The sequence below is a fragment of the Pelophylax lessonae genome, assembly GCF_965119305.1.
Source record: "Pelophylax lessonae genome assembly, chromosome: 3".
Lineage (NCBI taxonomy): Eukaryota > Metazoa > Chordata > Amphibia > Anura > Ranidae > Pelophylax > Pelophylax lessonae.
The window spans coordinates 389,595,307-389,616,737 of NC_138770.1; the positions used below are offsets into that span (position 1 = coordinate 389,595,307).

At 45.5% G+C, this 21,431-nt stretch overlaps 2 protein-coding genes across 5 annotated transcripts in view; both read right to left on the bottom strand.

The window, feature by feature from the left end:
* POPDC1 (popeye domain cAMP effector 1) overlaps positions 1-21,431 on the bottom strand; it is a 333,254-nt gene that overhangs the window by 278,025 nt on the left and 33,798 nt on the right. The window lies entirely within an intron of this gene.
* The window catches only part of POPDC3 (popeye domain cAMP effector 3), a 115,829-nt gene that overhangs the window by 60,574 nt on the left and 33,824 nt on the right, over positions 1-21,431 (bottom strand). The window lies entirely within an intron of this gene.

Sequence of the window (21,431 nt, forward strand, 5' to 3'; positions counted from 1 at the left end):
GCAAACCGTTCAAAGGTCAAGGCTCTCAGAAGAAGCCCTGGTCTGGAAAACAGAAGTCCGGTCAATCCGGATCCGCAGCCCATAACAGTGCGGCCTGAAGGGGCGCCCTCACCCAGTTTTGGGGTGGGGGGACGCTTGCTCGGTTTTCTTCAGCCCTGGTTGGCCCGCGTGCGGGACAGATGGGTTCAGGAGATCGTTCGATCTGGTTACAAGATCGAGTTTCTCTCTCGGCCGGAGAGCAGATTTTTTCCCTCAAATCTTCAACTGTCTCCAGGGCGTTTACGGGACCTGCACCTGGCGGTGCGGGACCTGAGGGCTCAGGGAGTGGTAGTTCCGGTGCCTCATCGGGACAGATTTCGGGGGTTTTATTCCAATCTGTTCACCGTGCCCAGAAAGGAGGGCAAGGTTCGTCCAATTCTGGACTTGAAGGCTCTGAACCGCTCTGTGCGGGTTCGCAAGTTCCGCATGGAATCCCTGCGGTCGGTGGTGGCTGCCCTGGTTCCGGAGGAATTCATGGCCTCCATCGATTTGAAGGATGCGTATCTTCACATCCCCATTTTCGAGGGTCACCAGAGGTACCCTCGAGGATCACTACCAGTTCGTGGCGTTGCCTTTTGGTCTCGCCTCGGCTCCGCGGGTCTTCACCAAGGTGCTTGCACCGGTTCTGGCATTATTGAGGGCCCAAGGCATTTCTGTCCTGGGGTATCTGGACGACATTCTGGTTCGGTCTGCGACCAGCCAGGGTCTGGAGAAGGACCTGTCTGTCACTATGCAAACTCTGCAGGAGTTTGGTTGGACGATAAATTTTCCAAAGTCGACACTGAGTCCGTCGGTTCGTCTTCCCTACCTGGGAATGATTCTGGACTCGGTGCAGGCGAAGGTCTTCCTGCCGGAAGACAAACTCAGAACCCTTCAGGAGGAAGTCAGGTCCCTCAGGGACGTTCCGCACTCGTCTCTGCGGACGTGCATGAGATGTCTGGGATTGATGGTCTCGGCCTTCGAGGCAATTCCCTTCTCCCAGTTTCACACGCGGGGTCTCCAAGCGGAGGTCCTGTCCATGTGTGACGGGCGACCTCAATCTCTGGATCTTCAAATCTCGTTGAGTCATCGCACCAGAAGAGACCTTCTGTGGTGGCTCCAGTCCCCGATGGTGTCCGGGGGCAAGTCGTTTCGTCCTATCTCGTGGACGGTAATCACTACGGATGCCAGCCTGTCGGGCTGGGGTGGTGTTCTGGGCGTTCTGTCCGCCCAGGGGACTTGGTCGGAGGGGGAGTCCTCCCTTCCGATCAACATTCTGGAATTGCGTGCGATAAATCTCTGTCTTCATCGCTGGACGGACCGGCTGCAGGGCTGCCCGGTTCGGGTGCAGACGGACAATGCCACGGCGGTGGCCTACATCAACCACCAAGGGGGCACCAGGAGTGCCCGAGCGGCTCGAGAAGTGGCCGACATTCTGTCTTGGGCCGAGACTCATGTCCCGGCGATAACGGCGGTTCACATTCCAGGGGTGGAGAACTGGCAGGCGGACTATCTGAGTCGCCAGACCCTGGATCAGGGGGAATGGTCTCTCCACCCGGCTGTCTTCCAGATGTTGTGCGCGAAGTGGGGTCTTCCAGATGTGGACCTGTTCGCGTCTCGTCTCAACAACAAGGTGAGAAGGTTCGTGGCAAGGGCGCGCGACCCTCGGGCAGACGCGTCGGACGCGTTAGTGGCCCATTGGCATCAGTACAAGCTGATGTACGCGTTTCCACCGATTCAGTTGCTGTCCAGGTTCCTTCGCAGGTTACACTCGGAACGCAGCACGGTGATTCTTGTGGCACCGGACTAGCCTCGCCGGTCCTGGTACGCAGACCTCGTGAATCTGGCGGTCGACGCCCCGTGGCGTCTGCCTCTTCGAGACGATCTCCTGTCTCAAGGGCCGATATACCATCCTGCTTTACAGTCGCTGGCTTTGACGGCCTGGCTGTTGAGACCGAGGTCCTGAAGGAGAAGGGTCTCTCCCCAGAGGTCGTTCATACCTTGATATACGCGAGGAAGTCTTCCTCGGGGAAGGTTTATTACCGTACTTGGAAGGCCTATTTTGCCTGGTGTGAGTCCAGGGGGTTTTCCCCCCGCACGTAATCGGTTTCCCGAGTGCTGTCCTTCCTTCAAACGGGTGTCGATCAGCGTTTGGCGCTGGCTACGATAAAGGGTCAGGTGTCTGCGCTGGCCGTTCTGTTTCAACGTCCCGTGGTTTCCAACTCCTTGGTTGGCACTTTTGTTCAGGGAGTGCGGCATCTGGTTCCTCCTAGGAGGGATCCTCTGCCCCCTTGGGACTTGGTTCTCGTTCTATCTGTGTTACAACGTGCTCCTTTTGAACAGATCAGGGAGATCTCGTTGTCTATGTTGTCCAAAAAGGTCGCCTTTTTGGTTGCGATCACTTCGGCTCGCAGAGTGTCGGAGCTGGCGGCTTTGTCCTGCAAGTCTCCGTATCTGGTTGTTCATTTGGATAAGGTGGTCTTGCGACCTAATCCTTCTTTTCTTCTGAAGCGAGTTTCGGAATTCCATCTTAATGAGGATATTGTCTTGCTTTCGCTGTGCGCGAAGCCTAAACATCCAAAGGAGGTGAGATTACATTCTTTGGATGTTGTTCGGGCGATAAGGGTTTACCTTAAATCGACTGAGTCTTTTCGAAAGACGGATTCCTTGTTTGTTCTTCCAGAGGGTCCTCGGAAGGGCATGGCGGCGTCGGCTTCTACCATCGCCAAATGGATCAGGCAGACCATTGAACAGGCCTATGCTTTGCAGGGGAAGGTTCCCCCTGTGCCTGTGAAGGCGCACTCTACTAGATCTGTGAGTACGTCTTGGGCCTGTCGTCATGGGGCTTCTGTAGCCCAGGTGTGTAAGGCGGCGACCTGGTCGACCGTGCACACCTTCACAAAATTCTACAAAGTAGATGTTCAGGCATCGGCGGATGCTTCCTTTGGCCGCAAGGTTCTTAGTGCGGCGATTCCCTAGGTTCCCTTGTTGGGGACCTCTGGCTGTTGGGATAAGTTTTTTATCCCCTGGTTATTTGTCTTTTCCTGGGTTGTTGCTCCTGTTGAGCACCTGTTTTTTCCTGTTGCCCAGCTGGGTTCCTTCCTTTGGTAAGGTTCCTTTCTTTGATGCGGAGACTGCGTTGCCTTTCGGCGCGGATGCATTTCCCACCCCTCATGTTTGCACTGCTTTGGGACGTCCCCATATGTGACGAATATGAAGAGGCGGCGACTGTCGGAGGACGTAAGAGAAAACGGAATTTTTGTAAAATCTTACCTGTAAAATTCCTTTCTCTGAGTCCTCCGACAGTCGCCGCCCCCGCCCCTCTTTTGGGGTTTGGTTGTATACTCTACTGCTATTCCACTGAAACTGAGATATGGTTGCAGGAAGTAGGAGGGTATTGACCACCCCTTGAGGGTTGGATATGTTAAAAGCTTTAATGTTAACATATTCTGTTGCCTAGCTACTCCTTCGGAGCAAAGTCTAATACCCATATGTGACGAATATGAAGAGGCGGCGACTGTCGGAGGACTCAGAGAAAGGAATTTTACAGGTAAGATTTTACAAAAATTCAATTTTTAGCTGTAGGTAGCATTCTGATTACCACTGTAAGAGGAACATTCCTTTCCTTACACTAATCATTAATGTAAGGGAGATTCTTCCTTATTTATTTTAGTTGGGGTTCCCCATCCCCAATATACAAAAAATTGTATCAAGAATTCCTGTGGAGTAAAAAGGTTGGGAAAGGCTGATCTAAATTATAGTAATATAATACAGGCACTTGATGGTGCTTGTACATACCTTCAATGGTCTTGTAAAACTCCCTGGAATTTCCTTTCCCTCTTTCTGTGAGTGGCAGCCTTATTAAAGCAGTAGTAAACCGACCAAAAAAATAAAAAACAATGGGCCCCCCTACAGTATAGGTTTAAGTCATAATGTACTAGTATGCACAGTATACTAGCACATTAAGACAGACTTACCTGTACATGAAGCCCTCTAAGCGCAGCGCTGTTATGGCTCCCCATTGCTGCCATCTTCACCCGGTCTTCCTTCTGGGTTCACAGGCTCCAGCTGTATGAGTGGACATCACTCCCTCTCATTCACGCGGGAACTCTTGACTCTGGCACGGATCTTTGAAGGTCCGGCATGGTATGCCATCCCTTCAGAGCACATGCACTGGTGACATCACTGGCTGCATATTGTGTGAATATCTCCTAAACAGTGCAAGTTTAGGAGATATTTACTGTACCTACAGGTAAGCCTTATTATAGGCTTACCTGTAGGTACAAGCTCAAAATTGGAGTTTATTCCACTTTAAGGAATAGGAAGGTGCAGGAGAAGGCAGATGAGCACTTAAAATTGCAAGGTTATTTGCATATTAGAGCTTCCAAGACCTGATTTCTACTTTAAAGTTATCAACCTCTGTCTCACAACTATTTGAAACCATACAAATAGTTTGCCCATTAATACAGAGTGTTACAGTGGAAAGGAAAATGACACTATCAATTCATTATTTATGCTGCTAGATTCTAGGAAACTGAGTAAACTGAAAGAACAGACTGAACTCACTGATCAATAATTGCATTTTCTCCTGAAATGCACAACTCAAGGGGGCAAATTATATTTACAAACGGGATGAGGGAAAGTCAGGTGAATGTGCAGGGCATGTCAAATTCACCCTTCTTTTGAAAAACAGATTTATCTTAATGTTAGGGAATGTAATTACCTGGTGGGCGAATGTCCACCAATTGCTTAATAAATATGAATGTTGCCCAAAGAATAGTAGGCCAATGTCTGGCCAATTGGCCACTAAATTGTTTATAATTAGACCCCCTAGTCTGTGTTTAGATTATATATAAAGATAAAGGTAGAAGAAAAGTGCAGTACTGCATAAAGCAATTGTATAAATCCACAGCTTGTGATTAACTGTCCCCTTTGGAAAGTTAGTAGAAAAGAAGGAGGGGGTTGCCTGATGATTATTTATTAAGTGGTCCTTTTGCACTTTGGGGTCTTGGTAAAGAAGCTGGCAATTCTTTCATTTATTTTTATTTTTTCCTAAATGCTACGGAATTTATAACAGTTTCACTTAAATAATTACAAGCAGGAAATGCAGGTACATTACAAGGAATGAAAGTGGACCTTGCATTTTATCTGCATCTCATGGACTGCTAGATCCAGATGAGCCCCAGCAACAGTATTTTAACATATAATTGGGTGTTTCTTTGGAACTGCAGTAAGATTTTGTTAAGGAAGCTTAGGTAAAAACACGACTTTTTTTTCTAGTTTATCTTTAAGGAGACACTGTCACTTGCTGATTCAGGGTAAGGTGACAGTTCCTCCTGATGACCTACCCCTAGCAAGGTATACTCACTGATCCATACTTCTCTATGTCTTCCCACTGCAGGAGGTGACCCTGAGTAAGCTTTGATGTTGCATAGTGTTTGAACCTACCAAGGTAGATGACATCAGAGGCTTCCTCATCCATATGACAGTGTGTGAGCCTGACAATTGGCTGCTCAGATCCCACCACCAGTCACAATGGGGTGGGGGGGTTGTTTCATGCAGCCTTATACTTTGCTTTGGAACTTCACTCTTTTATAGCAATGGTACGTGGTCACCAACAGAACATAGATGGGTTGGTGTAGCCTTGTTGGGCAGGGGGGAGGGGTGGGGACAGAGGACTAACAAGAAGCACTGTCTTTTGAATGTATAATTCATAGTATCTCTTTAGGGAAAGTATATGAAACCATGCAAATCATAGTGGGCAACTGCTTGTTTACTGCAAGAGGTATAGGCAAAACATTCCAGTCACTGTATATAGTGCACACTTTCAGATCAGATAAATGAACCTCAGCTGTTGCATTGTGTTTTTAGAAGATTCAGGGACAGCTCCCACCACATACTGTCCAGTGCATTTTTTTTTCTATGTATCAAAAACACATAGACCGTAGGTTACATAGATCTCAATTGCTAAGTTCACACCATTGCAGTGTTTTCCAGTACAGTCAACAAAAGTAGAACATGCTGCATTTTTTCTCCAAGGAACTGCACTGGAACGCACCAGAATGCATACAAATGCATCATGCAACTAGGATGCCATTAAAGTTCATGTGCCTGTTAAGGCAGCCGTCTCAATACTTTTGGTAATATAGTATGTATATATAAACTGCTTAAAAGAATTAAAGGAAAACTTTGAAAACACATCAGATCTCAATGGGGAAAAATATTAGGCTGGATATCTATACTGATATGGACTGGGTAATTTGTTAGGAACAAAAGGATGCCACATCACAAAATGGTACTCAGTATTTTGTATGGCCCCCATGTGCTTGTATGCAGGCCTGACAACGTCGGGGCATGCTCCTAATGAGACAACGGATGGTGTCCTGGGGCATTTCCTCCCAGACCTGGACAAGGGCATCGCTGGGCTCTTGAACAGTCTAAGGTGCAACCTGGTGGCGTCAGATGGACCAAAACATAATGTCCCAGAGCGGGCCATTCAATGGTATCAATTCCTTTACCCTCCAGGAACTGGCTGCATACTCTTGCCACATGAGGCCGGCCATTGTCATGCACCAGGAGGAACCCAGGAACCACTGCACCATTGTAGGGTCTGACAATGGGTCCAAGGATTTCATCCCAATACCTAATGGCAGTCAGGGTGCCATTCTCTAGCCTGTAGAGGTCTGTGTGTCCCTCCATGGATATGCCTGCCCAGACCATCACTGACCCACCACCAAACCAGTCATGCTGAACAATGTTACAGGCAGCATAACGTTCTCCGCGGCTTCTCCAGACCCTTTTTCATCATTCACGTGTGCTCAGGGTGAACCTGCTTTCATCTGTGAAAAGCACAGGGCGCCAGTGGCGGACCTGCCAATTCTAGTGTTCAATGGCAAAGGCTAGTCAAGCTCCACGGTACAGGGCAATGAGCACAGGGCCCACTAGAGGACGGTGGGCTCTCTGGCCACCATCCTGAAGTCCGTTTATTCCTCCTTGCACAAAGGAGCAAATATCAGTCGTGCTGATAGGTTAAGGACCTTCTATGGCCCTGTCCAGCTCTCCTAGATTAACTGCCTGTCTCCTGGAATCTCCTCCATGCTCTTGAGACTGTGCTGGGAGACACCGCAAACTTTCTGGCAATGGCACGTATAGATGTGCCATCCTGAAGTAGTTGGAATGCCTGTGCAACCTCTATAGGGTCCATGTATCGCCTCAAGATACCAGTAGTGACACTGACTCTAGCCAAATGCAAAACTAGTGAAAAACAGTCAGAAAAGATGAGTAGGGAAAAATTTCAGCAGCCACCACCTGTCAAACCATTCCATTTTGGAAATTGATATAAGGTGCGCTTGATATAAATATGTACTTTCTGAAGGTACAAATACAATAGGGTATATATCCACTAAAATAAACACAGCTAATAACACAATCAAATGTGACATGTGCAGTACACAAATATGTGAGAGTCTCTGTTGACAAGAACAGGAAGTTAACAAATGCAAACATTTCCAAATAAAGTCCAAAAAATTGGTGCAAATAAGTGTTCTTAATGATGAAGTGCTCATAAATCAGGCTGCAGGTGCTGAATACACAGGTCCCTCATGTCACCAAATTGTGAAGGAAGAAAAGGTACCCTTACCGACTATTGACTTGAGCATGCATGATGTTAAAAAACCCATGGAATACCGCAAGGAATCTTCAGACTAGAAATCATTCATCCCGTGCAAACAAATGTGAATGGACTCTTACCAGATGTCACATAAACAATCGCTTAACCACTTTACCGCTGAGTACCGTAGTACTACTGCGGCAAAGTGGCTCTTGTAGGTCTGACGACGTAGACCTATGTCGTCAGACACTCCCCCTTCTCGGCGGCGATCGCCGCGGCTCTTCCCCGATCGTCGGGGATCTAGTGTGGAGATCCGCCCGCCTGTGTAAACACAAGCGGGCGGATCTCCCAAGTGACAGGCAGGGTCAGATTGCAGGGTTCAGCATAGCTGAACCCTGGATCTGTCCTTGTGTCACTCAGTCACCTCCCCCCACACACGTCAGTAAGCACCAGGCATACATTAACCCCTCCCTCTCCAATAAAATTAACCCCTTCCCTGCCAGTGTCATTTTTACAGTAACAGTGCATATATATAGCACTGATTACTGCAGTAATGTCACTGGTACCCCCAAAAGTGTCAAAAATGTCAGTCAAGGGTCCGATCTGTCCGCCGCAATGTCGCAGTCCCGCAAAAAAAATCACAGATCGCCGCCATTACGCGTTAAAAAAAAAACACCAAAAATGACAGAAATCTTTCCCTTTGTTAGTAAACGCAATAACTTTTGCGCAAACCAATCAAAATACGCTTATTGTGATTTTTTTTACCAAACATAGGTAGCAGAAAAAAAATTGGCCAAAAATTTGATTTTTACATTTTTTGGGGGGGGGATGTCATATAAAAAAATGTTAAAAATATTGTTATTTTTTCAAAATAAACTCTCTTTTTTTGTTTATAGCGCAAAAAGTAAAAATCGCATAGGTGATCAAATACCACCAAAAGAAAGCTCTGTTTGTGGGAAAAAAAGGACGTAAATTTTGTTTGGGTAAGGTGTCGCATGACCGCGCAATTGTCAGTTAAAGTTGCACAGCGCCGAATCGCAAAAAGTGGCCCAGACGTAAGACAGCAAAATGCTCTAGTGGTAAAGTGGTTAAAGGAAGGGTTAAAGATGGACGTCTCGATTCCTCCGTTTATCCAAGAATAGGTGTTCCTTAAAGAATCCTGCCTCTTAGGTGTTGAGCATAAACCTTATGCTTAAGGTGGCTCCCAAAAGGTATCCGCAGGATAGCTCCCCATGTATCAAGAAAATATAGGCAGGCAATAGTGCATTATCTTCTTAAAGCGGAGTTCCGGGCACAAAAACGATTTTTTTTTTGTGCCCCTCCGCTAGGTAGAGCTCACCTGAAAAGGAATTGGATAGTTATTTTTTTTTTTTTTTGTTTACTCACCTTTTTATTGAAGATCGTAAATACTCACCTCTGACTGCTTCCTCCCTCGGAGCCGCGGCTCACCCCGTCACTTCCTGCCTCGCGATGATTCCTGGGAGCTAAACGTCATAGCTCCCAGGAATCAATGCGACGGCACCGGCCCCGCTCGTCATTTCCGGGCGACGCCGCATTCCCCTGCTAAACAGCTTCTGGGCATGCCCAGAAGCTGTTTAGGAATGCGGCGCCGCACCGGAAGTGACGAGAGGGGCCGGTGCAGTGCATTCTGGGACACAAAGACGCGGAAGAAGACAGAGAAGAGGACCGCGCCGGCTTCAGCTGCCCACAACAGAGATGGAAACGCTGTGGAAGAAATTTTCTAAGTAAGTATTTCTTCTAAAAGGTAAGTGCGAACCGGGATAGATCAGAGGCTAGCCATTGTGGAATGTGCTAGCCCTGACTGTCCGGGGGTATGTTCAGCAAAAAATCATTTCTGTGCCCGGAACTCCGCTTTAACAAGATAATTTATTAAGGAAGCACTCTTACATGGATGGAATAAAAAATGGACAGGTAACAGATGTTCGCGGCCGCCCTGCAGTGCAGACCGCAAGTAGTGATAGTGCGGCTTCTCCACCCGACGCGTTTCCCCTTACGAAGGTGTCCACTAGGATTGGACTGGTCAAGTCAATAGTCGGTAAGGGTACCTTTTCCTCCTTCACAATTTGGTGACATGAGGGACCTGTGTATTCAGCACCTGCAACCTGATTTATGAGCCCTTCATCATTAAGAAAACTTATTTTCACCAATTTTTTGGACTTTATTTGGAAATTTTTGCATTTGTTAACTTCCTGTTCTTGTCAACAGAGACTCTCACATATTTGTGTACTGCACATGTCACATTTGGTTGTGTTATTAGCTGTGTTTATTTTAGTGGATATACACCCTATTTTATTTGTACCTTCAGAAAGTACATATTTATATCAAGCGCACCTTATATCATTTTCCTATTTCACATCACTCCATCCAGGTTGGAGTATCGGTAGCAGCTGATAACCCCATCTTTAGTATTGCGCACCTTTTTTTCTTCATTTTCATTCCATTTTGGAGGTCCTCTGTTTGTTGTTCATCTAGTGCCCCTGTTGTTAATTTCAAAACTGATCAACAACCCCCTGTGCTACTTAACATATCAATATCCCAGGAGTTTAATTGATACTATACTCTGATTAAAAAGTGTTTCCTATACTCTGATTAAAAAGTGTTCCTTTAATTTTTTTAACAGTGTATATATATATATATATATATATATATATAAATATATGTAAAATTACTAGAAAAAAGTCCCATAGATCAAACAAAAAACTAGTAATAGTAGCGCAGACTAGTTACTAGTTTTTTGTTTGATCTATGGGACTTTTTTCTAGTAATTTTACATAGTTGCATTTTAAAAGTAGCTGCGATAGGTCTGTAATTGGACTCATTTAATACATATTTTTACTTGTGCGCAGGGGATATATTATACTTATCACTTTGTGGATATTTATTTTATATTTTACATATATAAATATATTTATACATTTTTCACCACAAAAAAAAGAAAAATTGAATCATTTTAGAAGTACGGCAATTCCTCCATGATAAATTACAGCATGGCAATTTAATGTCATGTTCCATGAAATGTACAATAAAACAAATTTGACCACAGAACCAAAAATGTGTTCTGTCAAGAGTTCAACATTTCTTGGATTACTTTAAATTGAAAGAAAACTGTTGATGCATTTGAATATGATTTCGTGCTCAGCCAAAATTCTGCCTTATTTGCTTCTTTAGTTCTATATTATTACTTTTTTAGTCCTAAAAACTACAAAGACTTTTTTTTTGTAATGTACCTGTATTTTAAACCTTTCAACAATGTCAGTATGAAAGGAAGCATGTAATAAAGAAAAGAATTTGCACATATTACTTTGAAGAAAGGCAATATCATAAAAAGGCAGGAAAAGCATTCCTCTGTGATATATTATGTATGAAAAAGGTACGTAGCCACACAGAGACGCAGTATAAGAATCCCCACCAACAAGCAGGAACAGAAATTTCACTGGCAAATTCTAATTAGAAGCCGCTAAATTCCTAAGCCTCTTGTAACGTACACTCTATGGAGCCTCTTCTGGGAGTAAAGACTAATGATCCATCCCAGCAGTCTGCGCTTCCCTCTGACCAGTCTTGTCACTTCCTTTGTCGTGATGCCAACACTTCACTGCTGGAGTGATCAGAACCCTGCCAACAGACCCAAGAGATGTGCCCACTTCAGGCGATGAGGCAGGCATCTGAAAAAGGTAACTCTCACTCTGCAGTCAAGAAGAAACAAGACTCCGGACTCAGTGGACCATGAGATAATAGGTTCAGGCAAGCATTTGGGCTACTTAGATTTTAGATTTTTAAATACTGGGGCAATTAGTCTTAGATGTTTTAATTACCATGACAATTAGTCAGGAGGGGGTATGGCTTAGATACCCAGACTTCAGCTTTAATATTACTTTTAGCTTCCAAAACAATACAAAGACCATTTTCAACAACATGCATCTACATCTACAAAATGCCCGGTATTAACAAAACTATTTGTGTTCTGACTTCACACGCAGCAGTTACAAATTGTGTTGCTCAGAAATGCATATGTACAGCGCCTTGAAAAAGTATTCACACCCCTTGAAATGTTCCACATTTTGTCATGTTACAACCAAAAATGTAAATGTATTTTATTGGGATTTTATGTGATAAACCAACACAAAGTGGCACATAATTGTGAAGTGAAAGGAAAATGATAAATGTTTTTTAAAATGTTATACAAATAAATATCTGAAAAGTGTGGTGTGCATTTGTATTCAGCTCCCTTTACTCTGATACCCCTAACTGAAATTTGTGCACACTCGTGGAATGGTGACCAGCTTCGGTACTTAAAAATCTCCATAGGTGATGTTTTATCATGTTTTAACGGATTCCTGTTTAGAGTTACAGAGGAGGTCTTGTGCTAGAATTATTGCACTTGCTTTAACGATCGTGGTGATACCTCACATGTGTGGTTTAAACATTATTTACATATGCAGGCGCGCCTTGTGTATGCTTTGAGCATAGAGGGATGGGAAGCATTCAATTTTTTTTTTCTTAATTATTTTTTTTCTCTCAAACAAATTTTATTAAAGAAGTAAAGAATAGGTTACAATAGTCCAATAGTAGAACTTACATAGGGTGATACAATAGTCCAACAGTAGAACTTACATAGGGTGATACAATATCCAATATTAACAATATCAGAGTAACAGGGTATAAGAAGTATTTTAGAACATAAATCAAAGTATAGGTGACTTGTTTGTTATACTTGAATCAATTAAAAAAATAAAAATAAAAAAAATAAAAAATGGTACACATTCATGTGATATTGCATAGTAGGCATTATATCCACCTAGATGTCTTAGATAAGCCAACACCAGATTGATAGGAGCAAGTTAGTTTATTCATTTTGCATGGGATTTTAACTTGCAATCTGAGCTGATGTCGAACAAGCTCATCTTTTATCAGGCCTAAATATTTCCCCAGGGGGTAAAGGGGTAGTGTTGTTTGGCATGTGAGGGTTTCAGGGACAAGGTGCATAGATTTGGTGAGTATATACTTTGGCCAATTAAGTCCTCAAATTTGCTGATGGGTCTGGGGATTGAATTAGGTCTATATTAGGTCTATGTAAAGTCTTAAATGTATGTAATATATACATGTTCAGGGTTTGCTCCCCCAATTTTTTGCTTGTTTATTATGTAAATTCATATTAGGTGTAAAAGATAGTATAGTGGGAGAAAAAAAGAAAGGGGGGTGGGGAGAAATGTATGTTGGGTGAGTGGCAGCTAAGGCAATGGTGGGGGGTATGGGGTTATTCCATTATATTCCAGAAGAATCTGCTGGTAGAAAACTAAGTCTTGCATGCATCATTGATCAAGAGCATTGAGCGTGAGAGGATAGATCTATTTGGGTGTATGTAGAACCTGTAGTGTAAGCAGGGCCGGCGCTTCCGTTAGGCAAACTAGGCAGCCGCCTAAGGCACACTGCTTCCTAGGGGCGCAGCCATGGCCGCTGTTTTCCCTACTAGCCTGGCCACCACCCTACACTGGTGGGGGACCCGGCCGTTATCCGGTGTTATGTACCGACACACAGAGTCACACCAGCCTGGCTGGTATTAGGTGTGCAGCCCTTCCTGCCCCTCCTCTCAGGACGGTCTAACTACACGTGCAGCTCTGCTCGCTGCTGCTTCCGCGTTTCCCCAGTGGAGCAGAGGCGGCGGTGAGGGAGCTGCTGGTGGCTGTGCTGCGGGATCTGGCTGCCCTGGAGGGACACCCGAGACCAGAGAACAGGAGGATGAGCCGTGAGGAGGCGGTAGGTGAGCTGTGTGAGGCAGTGCTTTGTCTGCTGGGAGGAAGCTGAGGCTGGTGCATGTAGAGCTGTGTGTGTGATGTGGGGTGAGCTGGGCGTCGCTGTGCACGGTGTGTGCTGTGTATTATATGTTATCGGTCACACTGCTCCTCCACCTGACACACTGCTCCCCCCCTCTGACAAACTCCCCCCCTCTGACACATTCCCACCCCTCTGACACACTGCTCCCCCCCGACACACACTTCTCCTCCCCGACACGCTGCTGCTCCCCCCAACACACTGCTCCCCCCTGACACACTGCTCCCCCCGACACACTGCTCCCCCCGACACACTTCTTCCCCCCGACACACTGCTCCACCCCCTGACACACTGCTCCACCCCCTGACACACTGCTTCCCCCCTTACAAACTGCTCCCCCAACACACTGCTCCCCCCCTGACACACTGCTCCCCCCCGACAGCTGTGCGAGGCAGTGCTGCATCTGCTGGAAAGAAGCTGAGGCTGGTGCATGTAGAGCTGTATGTGTGATGTGGGTTGAGCTGGGTGTCACTGAGCACAGTGTGTGCTGTGTATTATATGTTACCGGTCACACTGCTCCTCCACCTGACACAATGCTCCCCCTCTGACAAACCCCCCCCCCGACACACTCCCCCCCCTCTGACACACTGCTCCCCCACCTGACACACTGCTTCCCCCCAACACACTGCTCCCCTCCGACACACTGCTCCCCCCAACACAACAGTTCCCCCCGACACACTGCTCCCCCCCAAACACACTGCTCCCCCCTGACGCACTCCTTCCCCCACTGACAGACTGCTCCCCCCCAACACACTGCTCCCCCCTGAGGCACTCCTTCCCCCACTGACAGACTGCTCCCCCCCAACACACTGCTCCCCCCCGACACACTGCTCCCCCCAAGACACTGCTCCCCCCCTGACACAATTCTCCCCCACCTGACACACTGCTCCCCAACCGGACACACTGCCCCTGACACACTGCTCCCCCCTGACACACTGCTCCCCCAACTGACACACTGCTCCCTCACCTGACACACTGCTCCCCCCGCCATACTGCATTCCCACCTGACACACTGCTCTCCCACCTGACACACTGCTCCCCCCGCCATACTGCATTCCCACCTGACACACTGCTCTCCCACCTGACACACTGCTGTTCCCACCTGACACATTGCTCCTCCACCTGACACACTGCACCCCCACCTGACACACTGCCGCCCCAACATACTGCTCTCCCACCTGACACACTGCTCTCCCACCTGACACACTCCTCTCCCACCTGACACACTGCTGCTCCGACACACTTCCCCCCCCCCCCCCTCTGACAGAGCTTCTGGGATAAAATGAATTTTCGTCTAACTTTGTGGCCTAACTCCTAACATAAGTGAGTAGCCTTGAGAGGGCTGATGTTACTAAGTTGTGATCAACTAAAGGGATTGTTGTATGTCATGGTTTAAGTGCTTAATAGGAAACATATCAGATAGTATCTAAAAAAATATGGGGATGTAGGATAGTCAGCCACACTGAAAATTATCATTGGTTATTCCAGGTTTAGCTCGGAATTGTCCCGCTAGTAACAAATAAATGTTAGTATGCAGGTAACCTCGTTATTTGTTCATCTTTTACAGGGCAACAGGTGGAATTATTTCATGTAAAGATGAATTTGCATGTTTTGTGCAGAAGCTGTCATTAACAGAGGTGTCACTTAATCCCAATTTCTCTGGATGATATACCAGATGTTGCTTATAGTTTGTCACAATGGGAGAGAAAAAAAACTGTTTGACTCTTATGGCAGTAAAATAAATTCTTTAGACTGGTCACTTCACAGGTACATTCTAGCAGCGAGGGGGCGGGGCTGAACTGCAGATCCATGTCTGAATGGACACAGGGAGCTGCAGCGAGGCTCGGGTGCCCCATAAGCTGCTTGCTGTGGAGGCACTCAACAGGAGGGGGGACCAGAAGACAGGAGGGAGGGACCCAATAAGAGGAGAATCCAGGCTGGCCTGTGCAAAACCAACTGCACAGAGGAGGTAAATATAACATGTTTGTTATGCAATGTAATTCTGCTTCCTTCTCTTTTTAAAAGCTGTCAGGCTAGGGCAGAGCAGTGCTGCTAATAGTACGGCTCATACAGGTGACATAGCTGGCTGCCAGTGAACCACACTTTCCATCAACTACTGGACAGGGTCCATGATGTGACAAGGTCTAGGGGTGCACTCTGTGTGGAATTCTGGGTGAGGGAAACCTGCAGGGGAGCAGGCTTTTTTAACACAGAAAGGTAGGCAATTACTCAAAGAAATGTTTACTTTCAGTATAGCACACAATTAATTCATGCCTGGAGATCAATAATTGCAATTATACTTTTTCTTTAGTGCTTGGTATTCATGACATTTTTACACTAATGACACCTTCAGCTATAGCTGCTAGAATGTACCTGTGAAGTGACCAGTCTAAAGAATTTATTTTACTGCCATAAGAGTCAAACAGTTTTTTTTCTCTCCTATTGTGACAAACTATAAGCAACATTTTTGAGTTTCTTTCTAGACCACCACCCTGAAATGCTCAGCATTCTATACTCAACGTATCTCAGCCTCAGAAACCCATTTCAACAGCTTGTCACATGGAAGAAAGATTATAAGCTTGTTGATGGTCGGAGGTTCCTCTCGTGTGGAATGCACTCATCAATGCCCGGAGCCAGGCAGAGACTGCGGTCATGTTACGAAGTCAAACCTTAAGGCAATTCCCCAACGTAGAGATGAGCTTCCACTATGTGCAGCAATAAAATACAGAGTTTCTTTGAAAAGTGACTTGTCCCATGCCGCTACACTTGTATATTTGCATTAGAAGGAATGTGCTGAGCCTGCGCCCACTACACCAGTTCAACATACCTCTGTTACCTCACTCCCAGTAACAGAGTGGGTTCCCGCCAAACACCTAGCGCAGACCTCATGAATGCTCTCACCTAACTCTCCTTTCCATACCTCATGACCAGGCCATAGGTCTCTTGTCATGAGGGTTTGGATGCAGTTGCCACTGGATACTGACTGCTAGGGAGAAAGCCAGAAAATCGATCCCTTCGAGGACCTGTCACCTTACTGGGTACCACACTTAATGACTGCTTGCTTGTAGCTTGTTCCTTCACTTGGATTACCCATACTAACTACACTTCTCTTCTTGTTCTGCCGAGTTAGCCTTTTCGTAGTTGTGTTACTTCATACCCAAAAACAGACCCAGGTTTTTTTTGGAATACACCAGAACCGACACACCTTTGAATACCTTTAGACCAGACTCAGACGGTTAATGCAACTTTACTGTTAAAATACAGCATGACAGTACATAACGCCCTTTCCCTAATCCTAACTAATGTAATGTACAGGCATTCCATGCAGGCAATGTCCATGAAGGCAATGTCCATGGCGTAGATGCTGTCTATTCACCTATACCAGGGATGGCGAACCTTGGCACCCCAGATGTTATGGAACTACATTTCCCATGATACTCGACTACACTGCAGAGTGAATGAGCATCATGGAAAATGTAGTTCCAAAACAACTGGGGTGCCAAGGTTCGCCATCACTGACCTATACCTACATCCCGTTCTCCAGCTCTCTTGATCTTAGCTGTCACCCTTTTTATATGGTGCAAAAAAAAAAAAGAAATACAGCAAGAATGTCAGAGTTTTACAGAATGGCTACTATTGGCAACATTTGTGGCTAATACAGTGAGGTAAATATGTTTTAAAAAGTATTTTTCAATATTCAAAAAAATCCAAAGCAGTGAATCCAAAAATATATTAAATAACACACAACACCTATAAAAGACTGTACATAAAAACAACATCAGTGTCAGAGGTATTGAAGACTTCCATATTTAATACACCGTTAGCTATTACAGTGATAGTAATACCAACTGGAACAACACATATGGTATATATAGCCTACAGTACAGTAATAGGAATATTACCCCTAAGGAAGTTCCATCATCATCTTTTTCTGCCAGGATCACTACCACAGGCATTTTACCATGAATACTAGACTAGCACCAAATAGTCCAATTTAAAAAAATGCCATGTGGGGTATAGAGTGTTCTAGTAATTTTGCCCACCTGACACTGGCTGTCAAATAAAGGGCTTTAAAATCATCCAGAGCCTTCCATCCCAATCTGGGTATCTCATATTGCTGAGTAGATGCTATCAGGGCTGAAAATAGGGGGGGGGGACAGGTGGGACATGTGCCCGGGTGTGGCATTGAGGGGGCGCTGCGGCTGGTACTGATCCTCCTACAGCAACTTAAAGCCCTCTTCTCCTTCTCCTCTCCCTCCCGCCAGCCAGCATTCAGCTGCTGCAGGAGGAAAATACAGCGATCTGTACCGGTATGCCGCCCAAGCTATCACTTCTGTCCATGCCCCTTCTTAAGATGTCTGGCCCCCATACGCCACTGATCTCCCCCAGCACTACCCTCTTTTTTCCGCCGCCTAGATGTGTGCAGTCATTTGTCCAGCCCCCCTTCCACCTTCATGCTCTTTTGGTCCCCCCCCCCCCCCCGAGCGCTCCCTTCCTCTCCTCCCACGGGCTAGCTGTGCAATCCTCAGCATGGAGAAGTGCAGCATGTAATTTGAAAAACAGCCACAAAATAGCTACAATATAATCCTCCTCTGCACTTGTCCCCCTGATCTTCTCTTCCCCCGCTCTCCGTTCTGAATAGGGAAGACCAGGGGAATAAGTGCAGAGGAGGGTTATGTTGTAACTATTTTGTGGCTGTTATACTGATCACATGCTGAACTTCTCCATGCAGAACATGACTGACATAACTGAACAGCTATTGCCTGGGAGTCTGAGACTGAGTTTTCCTGCCTTATTGTGCTTCTTCTTATTCAGCCTGTCTATTGTATCAGCTATTGCACACTGTGCATAGTGCACCCCTAAATTCTGCACTCTTTACACAGAGTCACCCAAAAGTATTTACTCTGTAGCGCACCCCTAGACTCTTTACTCTGTACGTAGCGCACCCCTAAACCCTGCACTCTTCACGTAGCAGACCCCTAAACCTTCCATTCTGTACACAGCACACCCCTGAACCCTGCAGTCTGTACATAGTTCATCCCTAAACTATGCACTCTGTATGCAGCACACCTTTGAACCCTGCACTCTGTATGTAGCGCACTCCTAATCCCTGCACTCTGCTTGTAGTACACCCCTGAACCCTGGGAGGGAGGGGATTCTGAACTGAATCTTTGCCCTGGGTGAAAGAATGTCTAGCTTTGCCACTGGGTGCTATAGCCCTGATGGCTACCAGCAGAGAAACAACCATACAATTCAAACAATTTACCCTCCAGTAGACTCTTATAACTTCTCCACTTGGGCAAATTCCCTGTGGATACATATATAGATCTAGGGTTTATCTATGGGGGATTATTAAAGCAGGTTGCTTTTATAGTGAAAAGTTACCTATCAAGTTGCCCGTTTTAAGCATAAATGACTCAGCCACAGTCAACTGAAACAGTATAAACTTCCACTTGCCAATTAGCAATTAGAGATACAATAGCTTGTGTACAAAGGTATAGCATACACCCACGTATAGACCATGCAGGTACCCTTTTTATATACGAGGCAGGCCAGCCAAAACAAAAAGCCTGGGAACTGATCTGAAAAATGTCTAACACTTTCAACCGCCTGGGCCGGCTGCCGGAAAACTAACTGCACGTGCATTTTCAACCTGCCTACAAGCTCTCTGCCCAGTAGCAGCCTTGTTGTTGCCAACAACCTCAAGCTGATTTTTTTTGCATTTTCATGAAAGTGAAGTATTGCGCTATTGCTTTATCTTGCCTCCTTCTGTCCCCCCTGCCTGGGATTCCCCTGAAATGTCTCCATGTCCAGGTAGACATACCACCTGCCCCATATCACAATTTGATGCCTAATGGGTGGGCTTCCTATTGGCAGGTTTGAGCATATCATGCAGGGGTGAGGCTGTGTTTCTATGTATATGCAAATAGCGGCTTTGATAAAGCTGATATTTGCACACCTGTGTCCTCAGGGCTGCAAATGACACTGGAAAGACTGAAATGGAAAGACAAGATATTTGTTGACAGCTTATCCTGTTGTCCTTATGCTGGCACTATTAGTTACTCAATGAAAAATACACCCAGGTTCAAGCTGTCATGACATAAGTATAGGGGATATTGTTGACATCCCGCTGAAAATGCCAATTGGCTCGTTATGTTAACCTATTGACTTTGACACTTTCAGAGTTAGAACAAGGAAGCAGATCAGGAAAGTCAGAAGTCCATATCTATTTACTTGTTCTAGGTCAAGTACTTAAAGTAATGGAGTCAACGAAAAAAGAAAAAAAGTCAGACAACCAAAATTTTCAGATAGTAAAGAACACAATGGCACCCTCGTAACAAATTTTCTTTAGACCTCATTCACACATACAGTGAGAGGCATACAAAATGCTGGTTGTAAAAACCCTGAGCATTTTCCTGCACCCAGGGGGCTACATGCATTGTGTACAGCCTGCCTTACAAGCTGTATTTCAGCTGTATTTTTGTGAACACCAATGTTTGTTTGCAATGGTGTTTACCAGCTCACGTGTGTACAATGTATTTTCTAAGCGCCAAAGTTTAGTATTCACCATATATGTCATACTCGCATGCGTGGGTAAAAGACAATGCCAAAAAGCATCAACCTTAATGAGAGTACAGCCCAAAGAACTGCTGGTGCCGTTGTACAATTGAATGGCTGTACACGGCCTATCCCTTGGTGGGGAAAAACGCCTTGAGTTTTACACCCAGCATTTTTATGCTTCTCACCATCCTTGTATAAAAGGCCTTAAAGTAGATCTCGTTCAACCCAGTCTGTATTATTTTAGTAGCAGTCCTCTGCCTAAGTCTGTTTGTAATGTCTTACGGCCTCAGGCCGAATTATTAATATATTTCCTCTATTCATGGTAACGATCCGATCAACCAAATTTTAAGCAGTGGAGCACAAACAGTTTGTCTGTGGTTGACAATTTATTTAACTGTGAACTGTATATTTTAAAAAAATATATATAAACAACAAAAGTAAGTAGCGGCACAAGTACTATCACTATATTTTTTTTTATCAAGTCCTGTGCACGGTGGAACACATTCATTTATTTTACATGTTAAACTTACCTGCTCTGTGCAATGGTTTTGCACAAAGCAGCCCTGATCCTCCTCGTCTCCTCCCCCCCTGCTGAGTGCCCACAATAGCAAGCATCTTGCTCTGGGGGCACTAATGCAGATTTGCTCCCAAGCCGGCTCTATGGGTCCATAGACACATACAACACAGCTCAGCCCCACCCCCCACTCCCTCTGCACTGGCTGTGATTGACAGCAGCAGGAATCAATGGCTTCCGCTGCTATCCATGAGCCTATGAGGAGGGAGAGAGCCTCTGCTCTCAAGCACAGCGCTGGATCAAGATCAGGCTCATGTTAGTATAAGGGGTTGGCTGGGGGGGGAAGAGAAGGGGAACACTCTGGCCCTTATGTCTGGTCTGATCAGCAGGGGATCTTTGAATGGATCACTGATGAACTAGAGCAGATGTCACTTTTGTGTCTGCTAATTCTTTTGTTGTATTATAAAATGAGAACTTTACAGACCCTTATTAATTCTGCAATATGGGCATCCATTTATGCACATTCAAATACCTCCTAAATTGTAAATTGAGGAAGTCCTGCGCTATGGATAAAAGGGAAAGAAAAGGCTTCAGCCTCCCTCAAATATAGCCAAAGGCTATATCAAAGATTATGATCCGAGTAGGAGTAAGGGAATTGGCGCTGCCAGAAATAGGGTAAATGGATAATGAATATAGTGGTAAAATAGGTGTGATGGTGAAAGAACTAATGTATAAGCCTAAATTATTGGGGGGATAGAAATGTCCAGTATTGAACAACACCCTCATAGAAATAAATTGAATCATAGCTCATAGGTAGATAAATGCAAAAATGCAATAAGTAATGATGTATATATACACACAAATAGTCACCAATCACTT